Below are 13,556 nucleotides of genomic sequence, written 5' to 3'. Positions count from 1 at the left end.
TCTGCTCCTCTAACTCTTGCTTCAGTTTATGGACCTTCTCATACTACCTCTCATACTGCTCTGCGGTGTCACACTGGGTACTAAAACATTTCTTCAGCACTTGTACTTTAATAGCCTGCAGAGTTTCTTTCTGCAGTGTTCACTGCTTCTCCTTTGCCTCTCGTAGGTACATACGCAGACCTTGCAGATGGCTCTGCAGTATGTGTGCTGCTGAAGTGCTTCGTGTACTTCTAAATTTTCTTGTTCAAAAAGTTTCTTCATTTGTTCTAGCTTGTGAAGCTTTCCATTCATTTGACTGACCTGGTCATTCAAATCTGAATTTTCCTATTTCAGACTTTTATTTTCTCTTTTTACAGTCTCTAAATTAATCAGGATCTTTTCATCTGTATCCTTCAATTTACTGACCTCTGATTTGAGAGCATGGACCTCATGGCGTGACATTTCCTGCTGTGTGCTCAGGGTGTGCACCTCTTTCTGGGAGACTTCCAGCTGTATGTTAAGACTAGGAGTCTTCTTCTACATGGCGACAAAAGCAGCATTTGCCCTCTCAAGATCCGTCATGGCGTCATCAAACTCACTGCATAAGCTATGCTTTCTCACTCTCAAGGTGAGCAGTGAACAGAAACCTCTTTAATTCAACCTTCACTTCTTGCTCTTTATTCAATTGTTTATGGAGGAGATCTCATTCATGTCTTGTTAGTTGCAGCGCATTTCCAGCGGGGTTCCCTTCTGACACATGCTTTCCTGACATTGCAGGGGCATCTTTAAAAATTTCTTCGAGGACGTCCGGTGACGTCAGCCGGCATGGTTGCTTGAGGGAAGAGCTCCCAAGACTCCCTGCCTTAAAGCAACTAGAAAAAGCATAAAAACCACCAAAAACAAATACTTTTTCGGGGACCCGATTAGGTAAACGCCTAGAGATGGCAAATAAACTTAAAAGAGCTGTGAATCAGGACATTGCTAAGTTCTGTGCGAGTCTGCAAAGACCAATGGGCCGTGGAATGGAAACCCTGGATTCCCAAGATGGCGCCGAAGAAAATTCACAGGGGACTGATGTGAGCTCACGCGAGGCTGAAGGGGCCGTGGGAGGCAGGAGAGACAGAATAAGTTACAAAAGCCTATTTGGAGCAATTATTAGAACAATTCTTCACAAAAATGAGGCATAATTTCCAAGAAGACCTACAAACGGCCATAACTGGTGTTAAAACAGAATTAAAAGAATTGGCAGAATGCACAGATACTGTCAAAACCAAACTAGAGGAGGTGATCCTCTCCCAATCCTCTGCGGAAGATGAGATATGCCGCCTGGGATATGAAATCAACTCCCTGAAGGAATCCATCGAGGATCATGAAAACAGAGACCGCCGCCAAAATATCCGGATTCGCAACATACCTGAAGAAATAAAAATGGAAAATCTTAAAACTTACCTGGAAGAACTGTTCCTGTCCTTGATACCAGATCTCGACCCCAGGTACCTGGAGATGGATCACGCTCACAGAGTGCTAGGTCCCCGCTCGGAGGATCCTAGAAGGAGGAGAGACCTCATCATAAGGATACTCCATAAAAGAAAAAATAATGTACGTGTGCAGAGAGAGAGGGGAAATCAGCTTCTAAAACAAAGCCCTTCAAGTTTACAAAGATCTCTCTAGAGCCACCATACAACGAAGACGCGACATGAAACCCCTAATAAAGATCTTAATGCCCAACAAATCCGAAACAGATGGGGATTTCCATTCAAATTGATCGTTCAAAAGAACGGCAAGTTTAAATCAATCTCAAGACCTCTTTCTTAAAATCACTAGGACTCCCAGGGCTGGAAAACCATGGAGAAGGAGAAGAGGAGCCGAGTTCCCGTCACCCTGCGCTCCGCATAGAGCTTCAGAAAGGATCGCCTCCCAGAGAGTTCCCAGAGCCATGGAGATATAACAATCCCAGAGACAAAAAAAAAGAGATAACAGAAGAACTCACCCAGGAATCAGAACAAGATCGCCACCGTCCTCGAGCTGCCCCGACTTCGTCTACTTCCTGCAACCCCTGAAGTGTTTGAGCCATGATAAGGGTCCGGATACCCCCGCCACAGCCCGGGGCCGCCCGGAATTGAGAGCCGCACGGGAGCACCCTTGATGCCCAACTACTCATTTACCCTCCGGCTGGAGGGGGAGTGTTGCTCCCGCTGGGCTTTTCTCCTGATCTGCCCCTTCCTGCCATGGGCTCCCCTCCTGCTCTCCCCACACTACCCTTCCTATTACTGGATCTCTAGATGCCGCTCCGGATGGGCAGACCCCCCCCTGGTGGTCTTCCCCCCCTCTTTCCGGTTCGAGATGCAATCAACCTCCTATACCTGTCCCAGGCCCTTGCTATCTCTCCCCCGCCCTGCCCTCCCCCCTTTATGCCACTACCCTGCCACCTACCTTGCCCGTTGGGACCCCGCTTCTCTCCCCGATCTAGGGAGTGTCTCACAGCGTGCATCGGCCTCCGTGCTGGCACCTACCGGATGATGATGATGGGGTGGGGGTGCGCCTACGGAAGCGATCTTACCTTCTGTGGCAGTTGAGGGGAGCACCGAAGAGGATCCCAGTGCGCTATATAGCTCCTCCGAGGGAGGTGGTAGGAAGAGCCGCATCCACAAGTCTCTGGTCGGTTTGGAGGGCCCCGAGAAGAAGCCCCTCAAACCGTAAGGAGGGGGAGATATTCTGGTACCAGAGGGGAGGACGCCCATACGGACTCCCATCTGACAGGTCTGTTTCTATATGTTAAAACCCCGATGGTTCATATTTGGCCGGAAAAGAACTGCTGTGGCCTTCTGTTTCTTCCCCGGGGGTTGTCCCCGCCATTAGCCCCCCTCCCACCCCCCCACTCTCGCCCCTTTCCTTTCCCCTGCGCCAGTGGGGAACATGGATTGACCCGTAGTTATAAAGTTCCCCAACAGGGTTTGAAGCTTCTAAGAGGACCCCTTCGCCTCTACGACCTACTGTTCCGCCAAACCAATATAAAGGTTAGGATTCAGGAGACGAAAATATTCATTCTCTAAGGATAACTACATGGTTTCCCTCACACCATAAATGTGCAGGGGGTAGGGTTATCTCCCTTGACCCACACCTGTGCGGACCACCTGGGAAGTTCTCACATGGGCAATAGGCCCAACTACCTTCTCACTAGAGTGAAGAAGGATACCAATATTGGGTTCACAAAGAACCCACTTTCATTCTGCTGCCCATCTCTCCCCACCCCCCGCCTGTTCCCGACACCCACCCTCCCCTACCCTTCCAACCAAGCAACCAAGTCTATCACTAGAAGGGCTCTAAAACATGAAACAAAAACCTCAACATAAAAAAGGAATCAAGAGAAACAAGCCTCCACTCTGGGAAAGTGGATAGGCCCAAACAATTTCACAAACTCAGACATACATGGCTTCCCTAAATTCAATAAAATTAATATCTATGAATGTCAAGGGGCTCAACTCAAACAGGAGAAGGAAATTAGCTCTACAGGAGTTGTAAAAAACCAAGGGGGATATACTATTCCTCCAAGAAACACACTTTAACTCAAATTCCCCCCCAAACTCATTCAAACATTTATATCCCAAAGCATATTATGCTTCCTACTCCGTGAAAAAAAGAGGAGTAGCAATCCTACTCAAAAACAATACCCCCTTTATAATGGAAAAAATATTCCGGGACACGGGAGGCAGATTCCTTGTGGTTCAGGGTTGTCTGTCAGGGTCTCCTGTAACCCTCTGTAACATATATGCCCCGAATGACCATCAACCTGAATTTTTGAAAGAGGTCCTGGAATCTTTGGACCTGATTACTCTCTCCTCAATGATAGTAGCCGGAGATTTTAATATGACAAACACACCAGAATTAGATAAATCAGACTCCACAGGGGCTGGACACTCCAAAACTACCATTAAAAAAGCGAAGGTGTTCAAAGAATTAATGCAAAATTTCTCGCAGGTGGACATTGGAGAGCCCAACACCCAGGTCAGCAAGACTATACGGTTTTTTTGGCCCCATATCAGTCCTACTCGAGGATTGACTATTTCATACTGTAGGTACTAAAAATATTCTCCAGGCATCCGACCAGTCTAATATAGGATATATATCCTGGTCAGACCATGCCCCTATCGAATTAGCGCTCTCTCTGCCTTTTGGCAAAAACAGTAGATATCTCTGGAAATTAAATGACTCCCGATTAAACAAAGGCTCAGTGTCCCCCCGGCAATGCTCTGGGAGGCACACAAGGCCTCAATTAGAGGGGACCTCATTTATATCGCAGCATATTAAAAAAAAGAGAAACTAAAACAATACAAAGAGGCAGCGGACAATCTGACCACATTGAACAAAAACACAAACAGAACCCCTCAAAAAAATTATATAAATTATTAGAAAGAGCTCGATTGGAACTAAAAAAAATACAAATAGATGAGGTGGAGAGAGCGCTAAGTTGGACAAACCAATGGTTCTACGATCAGGGCAATAAAGCTGACAGACTTTTAGCTAACAAACTAAGAGGTCTGAGAGTTAAATCTCAAATCTCAGCAATCTGTACTAAAACTGGAGAGACAACATATAAAGATAAAGAAATAGCGAAAGAATTCTCAAATTTCTATACCAAATTATATAATCTAGAATCTAACCGAGGAGGACATACAGGGTCTGAGGCAATATCCAAATATCTTAAACAATGTAATCTTCCAAAACTCTCAGGGGCAGATACGCAGATATTAAACAAAATAATCTCCCAGGAAGAACTTGCAGAAGTAATAAGCTAACTTAAAACTAATTAAACACCAGGCCCAGACGGCTTTTCCAACCTGTATTACAAAAAGTTCAGAGCGGTGCTGTCCCCGTATATTCTCGAGATGTTTAACACTTTCCTGAAGGGTGCGGAAATCCCGACCTCAATCTCAATGGCCAATTTAGGGATTATAAATAAAGAAGGCAGAGACCCTCTTCAATGTGGGAGTTATAGACCTATATCTCTATTAAACTCAGATTTGAAAATCTTCAGCAAAATTTAGCGAATAGATTAACCCCAATTCTCCATAAACTTATACATTCGGACCAAGTGGGCTTTGTCTCAGACAGACAAGCATCAGATAACACCTGTAAGGTCATGGATATTGTGGACCATGGCCACCTGGCCATGGCCACCATCAAAGGCGATTCTATTAAGTTTAGACGCTGAAAAAGCGTTTGATAGGATAAAGTGGGCATTTTTAGATCAGACAATGCTGAAATTTGGTTTCTCAGGCCCATTCCCGGAGGGCGTTAGAGCCCTCTACAGGACGCCCACTGCCTATGTTAAACTTCCAGGAGGAGACTTGAACCCCATCAAAATTAAAACGGTACTATACAGGGATGCCCATTGTCACCCCTTCTCTTCGCACTATCGATCGAAACCCTGTCGGCAATAATCAGAGATGATACCAATATCCAGGGTATACAGATAGGTGAAACAAACTGCAAGATCTAACTATTCGCAGATGATATAATATTATCACTAGCCAACTCATTGATATCTCTACCAAATTTGCAATCCCAACTAGACCAATTTGGACAGGCCTCAGGATACAAAATAAACAATGACAAATCTAAAGCACTAAATTTATCGCTCCCTGCCCAAGAGGTCAGGCTTTTACAAGCAAACTTTAAATATAAATGGTCACAAACACACATCAAATATCTAGGAATATACATAACAAACACATACAATTTATTATACCAATATAACTACTCACCCCTATTTGAAAAAATTAAAAAAAGATCTTCAGTCCTGGAACGACTATCAAATATCCTGGATCGGAAGGATAATGGCGGTAAAAATGAATATTTTGCCTAGGCTGTTGTACTGCTTCCAAACCCTTCCGATAAAAGTCCAGATTAGGGAGCTCAAAAATATCCAAAACAGAAACTTTCAATTTATCTGGAAGAATAAAAGACCACGGGTTGCAAGATTAGTAATGCTAGCACTGAGATCGGGGGGGCATGGGGGTGCCTGATATTATCAAATACTATCATGCGGCCCACTTAAAACAAGCAGTGATGTGGAACTGTGAGCCAACAACTTGTGGTTGGCTGGGGATCGAGTCTACCTATGTGGGCCCTTCCACTCTAGCGGCGGAACTTTGGAGCTCTGGAGATGGGGAGAGCCCCATGGGAAGATTTAAACTTGGGGCGATGAGATGCACATGGGACATCTAGTCTAAAAGCAAAAAAAGATACGCCCTTTCCACCCAACTTTATAGCCTGGTCCCGATAGTCCATAATCCTAGGTTCCCAGCGGCGTGTTCCTCTAAATATATGGAGCAACTCAGAAGTATGGACATGCTAGCAGCAAAAGACCTTATCAAAGAGATGCTCTCATATCAGGAATTAAAACAAAAGCCCCACAGGCAGAACCTTCCAATTTTTAGTTACTTACAAATCCGACACTTCCTCCAAAAGTTCTCTCAGAATTCCAAATTTACTACCCTGACGAACTTTGAGAAATTATGTATGGAAGACCTCTATAGAGGTGGTTTGATCTTGGAAATATACACAGGGATAGCATTTCACGCAACGTCCCAACCTCACAATTATATGCGGAAATGGGCTGAAGACCTAAACATAGAAATAGATAATGATGACTGGAGGGATATCTGGGAATCGGCAGCTAAAACATCAATTTGTACAATCACGAAAGAAAATATATACTGGGGAGCAGGCTGTGTCGAGCTTCGCAGCAATGTTTATCTTTATCCTGGGTTGGGGTCCCAGCTGGTCCCCCTTCCTGTGGAAAAACAAGCTCACCTTCTGTGAGCAACTTCCTGCTTTTTAAAGCACTTGTTTCACTGATAGTTCAGCCCCTGTTTAATCAGTCCTCAGCTGTGCTTTCTCTGTCTGAGGAGATTAACACTCGGTGAACTGGCTGCAGCATCTCTCCATTCACTGTCACAGCCTACTGATTCAGTGACTGTCACACCAGTGGTAGGATAACTGTTTACATTCGTTTAGCACATATAGGTATTAGTGCTACAACTGACAAGCCCACTGTGACAGAGGTAGGCTAGTGGGTCTGCATGCCAGTACAGCTTTGTGCATACAGTACACGAATAAGGTAGAGTGCTAGCCTAGACACGATTAGCCCTAAGTCACAAAGGACTAATAAGCACAGGTAGGTAGGGTCAAAAGCTGGTATGTGCACAAGTAGTGCCTGTTTAAACATGGTGTCCTGAGTTGTAGACAATAAAAAAATGTATCCGACTGTAACAGGGGAGTAATACCTGTTCAAGTAATGTGCCTTTAATCTAGCAGTGTGGTGTTTAAACTGCTGGTAGTCAATTAATGAAACACCACCTGTTACGCCGATGCTCGCCACAAACCGGGACCGGACCGTGGGGCTGAGGTGGGGTTATATAATCACCGACCTTAGTCCGCGCAGACTGATCCGGAGTGCGCAGTTCGTAGTCGTACATCGCAGGCTCAGGATTGGAGAAGGCAGCATCGTCGTTATTGAAGCCAAAGTCGGGGTAGGAGAAGACAGGACAATCGATGGCCAAAGCAGGGTCAGGATAGAAGACATCCGGGTGGTCGTAGTCGTAGCAAGGAATTGGCAAAAGGCAGACAGGAGTTCCCTGCTTCAGCTTAGGAGCGTGAGCGCGGGAGTGGCCTTTGCGCGAGGAGCGGCCTTGGCCCATGATGCCGGTCTCAGCAGGGGGAGACAGCAGGCTGGCCGAAGTACACCACAGGGCAGCGTCGGGGAAACCAACGCTTCAGCGCAGAAGTCCAAGGCAGGCCACTGCATAGAGATAGCAGCAGGCCGCAGGAAACTAGGGGTAGCCACTGCTAGGAGAGAATGCAGCAGGTACCAGGAAATAGGGGTAACCACTGCTAGGAGTCAATGCAGCAGGTACCAGTGCTGGCAACAACGCTTCAGCACAGGAGACAGGAACACGCCTCTGGATACTCAGGAACTTGGAAGGTAAGAACGCTAGGAGAGAGGACTGGGGCGGTTTGTGGCAGAGATAGTAACGTCCCAGGTAGGAGTTATGCTCGGCACTGGTTCAGTGCCAACGCCCAGGATATAAAGGGCGGAGATCCAATCACAGGAGGAGGGTGTGTGAGTATTCCTCCAATGCGGAAGCACAGGGCAGAAGCTGCAATGAGAAGCAGCACATGTGCCATAGATTGCCAGAGGAAGCTTGCAACTGCATAGGTCTGCAAGGCTATAGTCAAAGCCAGTAGAGGATTCCTTACAGTACCCCCCCCCCCTTCAGGTGAGACCACCGGACGAACAGGAACCATCACAGATTTGGGGGACATGGAATTGTTCCTAAACCTCCTTAGGCGAGAGGTGGCGTTGAAAGCCCATAGTTTGTTGGGATTCCTTACAGTACCCCCACTACTGGGTGAGAAGCCTGGGTGGACAGGACCATTCATAGGTCTGGGAGACATTGAGTTGTTCCTGAAGTGTCTCCGGCGAGAATTAGGTCCACAATCCAGGTGTACATTGGCGAGTGCCATAAAAGACAGCGGTGGCACTGCAGTTCTTGGTACATGGACAATGGAACCTGAGGGCTCCGGAATGGGAACATCAGAAGGGCATTAGCCAGGTGTCCGGTGCATAGTAATAGTCCAAGAGTACGGGACACAGGACACAGATTGTCGGACAAAAATGGCAGAGGGACCTTCAGAGAAGGCAATGCCTTTGGTGAAATCAGCACGGAGGAAGTTGCGAGAGTCTTTAGCTTCCAAGGAATTCCGGGTGATGGTTAGCGAGGGAATGGGGCGGGAGGGTTCACTACACACTATTGCAGCGGTAGGGTGTGTGAGTATTCCTCCAATGCTGAAGCACAGGGCAGAAGCTGCAATGAGAAGCAGCACATGTGCCATAGATTGCCAGAGGAAGCTTGCAACTGCATAGGTCTGCAAGGCTATAGTCAAAGCCAGTAGTGGATTCCTTACACCACCTGCCTGATTTAGATTGCTTACAAAGCCTTTCTGTTGAGACAGGAAGTGACTCCTTAGCTCACTTGTGGGCTGAACTTTGGAGAACACAGATCTCTGGAGCTGACCTGTCTTGAGCTCTGTCAAGAAGAAACAGCAGAGCTGATTGCAAGACACCAAATAAGACTTCTAAACCTGGATGCTGATTTTCTGTGCACGCTCGGGTGCGGTTCCAGGAGAGCAGAGAAGCTTACTCTACAGCAGCTAATAGATAAGACTTTCATTCTAAAAAGACTTCTTATATCTGCTTATGTCATGCTATGTGTTTGGGGCTGGGAGACCTGCTTAACTAGGAGTTGTGAATTGCATGGGATTTCACTAGAAATACTCCCAAGTGAATTAAGCTTTGTTTCCCCCCCCCCCCCCCCCCTGTGTTTGGCTGATTTCCTGATGAAATGGAAAAGGCACAATAAAGCCTTATTATAATTTCACCTTATGAAAGCCTCCAATTGTGTACCTCTGTGAACGTCCGTCTACATATGGTGTCCGAGGTGGGACAAGAGGTGTCTTTGAAGTTAAAAAGGACCAGAGATTTTTATGTGAAATGTTTTGTTATGCTTTTTGCCTACAAACAGTCTGAAAAAAAAAACCTCATGCAGCAGAGATCAGAGTTAAAGGGATACACACTGCACTGAAACTTACAAAAACCCAGAAGAGACTGCTGAAGTAGCTAAACCTAATTTTGCCTATCACAAAGTGTAATATGGTCATTGAAATAGGGGTTTTGCCTTCCAGCCATAGTCAGGGTTCAAGAAGTGAGTCAGCCCTTAAAAAGGGATAGGTGTTTGTTGTTTTCAAAAGTTTCGCTGAAGCAGTGAATACAGATGGTGACCCACGAGTGGTACTGATTTTGCAAATTAAGGTTGCCACACCGCATAGGGCTACCAGCTGTGAATGGAGAATATGCAGAAAAGTGTGAAAATTGATACAAGACTGTGCTGAAGCACGGGAATTTTTAGCAAACAAATGCTGAGTGTTGAGTCACCCTGCCGGGAATGAAAGAATGTTTTTTTTCTGCAAGTAAAAAAGTCTGCCTATATATATCTTGGGAGCAAAAACAGACACCCAAAGTGTGAAGTGTGAATGCCATAATACCCAAAGATGAGACTGAAAATTACTGAACTCAGGCAGAAAACCAAATTCTGTTGCTGAAGCGGAGAGATTGCACCTAGCAAGTAAATGGAGTAGAGCAAATAGACCTATCAACTGCACATCTTGTATACCTGATAAGAGAAAATGCATGCACAGCACTGCTGATATTGAAAAAAAAAAAATTCCCAAGAAAGAAAAGTCTACAGAGATGCCTGTGAGAGCTACGACCTCTACAAGCAAAATATGCCCATCTGTAGGACTACCCCAATTGGGGGTTCTAGCAAATACAGTGGCAACAGCTGCAATAGTGCCTCCTGAGGTCAGGAAGAAAATTACACCTGATAGCCTAAAAATGGAGGACAAGATGCAGCGTTCCTGTAATGAACCCTACCCCATGGAAGAGTGTCCCTTCCAGTCCAATAAAGAGGAAGACATCTCTTATGGGGAACCCGAACTGAGTCACACCCACAAAAAACCCCAAGAATGGTGGGGGTGCCTGAACTCGGCACGAACAGAAAAGACCGCTCCCTTTGACGAATATGATCAGCAGGAGACAGAGCGGGAGCAGCAGATCACCCAATATTTCTGTCAGCTAAAGCAACTGCAAGAAAAGCCTGGCGTATATAATGAAGCCGCTAAAATTTCAAATGAAGATGGAGACCCCAATATCCCTGAAGGGACTGTGTCATCCAAATCAAAAAGGCGGAAAAAGAAAAGCAGTTCTTCACTTACACTGGCGACACACTTTATTCGAGCTCGGCTAGTCCCACGAATTCGGGTATACCCGGGTGTATTGAGGTTTGTGACTGTTTTCTGCCCGAGTGCATTGAGTTATTTTCAGGCCGGGATTGAAGCATTTTATTCCCGCTGGCTGCAATACTGCACAGTATATCTATATATACTGCATTACAATTCATGAATTTATGCCATCTGGTAGACACGCGAAGCATTGCAGCCTATTAAATCCTAATCATTATCATTTAACAGATCAGCCGCCCATCAGCCAGGCATGAACCCAGGCTGGGAAGGCAAATGCAACGGGGCTTGTCAGAGGTGAGGAGCGGCGCATTCCAGGTATGTGCCAGGTACATACCGGGTATTTGCTCGGATAAAGTGTGTCGGTGCAGTACCGTGGAAGGAACAGACACGTCTGCAGATCATGTGGAGGAAAAGGGGGACCGAGTTGCCCTGCAGCCTAGAGAAAATGGAGAATTCGTCCTGCGGTTAAACCGAATATCCAGAGGGCCCAAGGCAGAAGTCGTGTACCCCAAAGAAGTGTCTGTCCGGTGCCAACAGTGAGGAACCCTCAACCAGTCATCCCAGGGAAGCGGAGCCGGAACCAGTGAGTGACGATCCCTTAACAAGCCCTGAAGACACCCTGAAAATTGCCAGGCATGACTGTGATCTGCTCTCTGAAGAATTGGAAAGGGAGAGAAAAAATAATGCTGAGCTACAGAAGACTGTGCTCGCAATTTACTCTGCGGCCAAGACCGAATTGGACTGAGCTAGATACTGCAAAGGCTACTATTTCCGCCATGGATGAAAAGCAGAGCCAATCGGATAAAATGGTGGCTACGCTAAAGCGGAAGTATGAGGAGGCACTGAAGCAGATGACAGTCTTCCAGCAAGAGGTTCACACTCTTCGTATAGAGCTTGATGCCTCACATCATGAGACCAACAGCTGCCGCACAGACCTGGTAGTTTCCAGAAAGGAACTACACAGTCTCACTGAGGAGCTGGACATTGCTAAAGAGACTATTGGTAATCTTGATACAGATCTCAAAGTCTCTCAGAAGGAGCTTCAGACCCTCAACCTAGAGAAGGAAGTCTCACGCCAGGAGAGTGTCATTCTCAAAGCAGATGTGCGTAAATGGAAGGAGGACTGCAAAGAAGCCCTGAAGAATACAAAGACTGAAAAAAGAGAAAATTCAAGATAAAAAAGAGAAAACTTAAAACTGAAAGAAGAAAATTTTCAGTTGACAGAAGAAGTCAAGGAAAAATTTGAAGCAGAGCACAGACTGCAGAACCAACTGCAAGGTCTGCGTACACACCTCCAGTATGTTGAGGAGAAGCAGCAAACGCTGCAGGAAGAAAAGCTGCATGCTGCTAAAGAAATTCTAGTGCTGCAGGAACGTCTGATGACCCAGTATGTCCCCGCAAAGCAGCATGAGAAACTGAAGGCTACCCTGAGCATCACCAAAGCAACGCTAAAGGCCAAGCTTAGAACCCAGGTGACGCGGCACAAAAGGGAGCACAAGAAGGTCCAGAAACTGAAACAAGTAACTGTGGCCCAAGCAAAGAAGTTCATAGTGCTCCACAATGCAATAAAAATGTGGAGGCAGGCTCAGAGAAAGCAAAGCATGCAGATAAATTCCCTGAGAAGAGACTTGCAAGACGCACTCAAAAACCAGGGATCTCTCGCGGATAAGATTACGGTCCTACAAGGACAAGTATTGACCCTGACTAAGCGTCAGTATCCCACAGCCTCAAAAACCCATGAAGACAAGGGTACAGTAAGAGCTGGGAATACCATTCATCTGAAAGACAAGGTTGCAAAATTTGAACCACCTAAACAAGCACTAGCAAAACCTTCAGCCACCCAGCAGGCAACAAAAGAAGGTACACGTGCTTAATTAAAACCAAAAGAATCCTTAGCTGATGAAGCTGAAAAGATGGGACATTCTCTGGAAGTGGGTGTGGAATTGCAACTTAATCTAAAAGGGGCTGAACTAGCAACCCCATTGAGTGGGAAAAGGGCGTTTTTTAAACGCTCTGCAACTGCTGCCATACAGTATGCCTACAATAAGATGAGCACCCGACGTGAGGGAAATCTCTTGACCGCGCACGTAGAAAAAAGACTATACTTGGAGAAAGTCCTCCTCGAGCGACTGAGAGGTGCTAATCTCAAACACCTTTAGGAGGAGACACAAATAAACTGGAGAAAGGGCTCCAATCCCAACAGGACTGAGGGTTCTCTTCCTCCATCCACTCTCATTCAAGTCACTGAGATATCTAGAATGAGAGTGGAAGGATGGGCTTTGGCCGTGGCAAGCCCGAGCTTCCCACAAACAGGGGAGGTATGTAACAGGGGAGTAATCCCTGTTCAAGTAATGTGCATTTAATCTAGCAGTGTGGTGGTTAAACTGCTGGTAGTCAATTAATGAAACACCACCTGCCTGATTTAGATTCCTTACAAAAGCCTTTCTGTTGAGACAGGAGTTCCCTGCTTCAGCTTAGGAGCGTGAGCGCGGGAGTGGCCTCTGCACGAGGAGCGGCCTCGGCCCATGACGCCGGTCTCAGCAGGGGGAGACAGCAGGCTGGCTGAAGTACACCGCAGGGCAGCATCGGGGAAACCAACGCTTCAGCGCAGAAGTCCAAGGCAGGCCACTGCATAGAGATAGCAGCAGGCCGCAGGAAACTAGGGGTAGCCACTGCTAGTAGAGAATGCAGCAGGTACCAGGAAACAGGGGTAA

At 46.4% G+C, this 13,556-nt stretch overlaps 1 long non-coding RNA gene across 1 annotated transcript in view; it reads right to left on the bottom strand.

The window, feature by feature from the left end:
• The window catches only part of LOC142471134 (uncharacterized), a 28,832-nt gene that overhangs the window by 12,710 nt on the left and 2,566 nt on the right, over positions 1–13,556 (bottom strand). The window contains exons 3-4 of the long non-coding RNA XR_012789368.1: positions 5,745–5,929; positions 1,429–1,525 (exon numbers count right to left, since the gene is read on the bottom strand). This is a non-coding gene — a long non-coding RNA (uncharacterized LOC142471134). The remainder of the gene's footprint in view (positions 1–1,428; positions 1,526–5,744; positions 5,930–13,556) is intronic.

Source organism: Ascaphus truei, chromosome 1 (assembly GCF_040206685.1).
Source record: "Ascaphus truei isolate aAscTru1 chromosome 1, aAscTru1.hap1, whole genome shotgun sequence".
Taxonomy (NCBI): Eukaryota; Metazoa; Chordata; class Amphibia; order Anura; family Ascaphidae; genus Ascaphus; species Ascaphus truei.
Note: the sequence above shows the minus strand (reverse complement) of the source record. Positions and strands in the feature narration are given on the sequence as shown.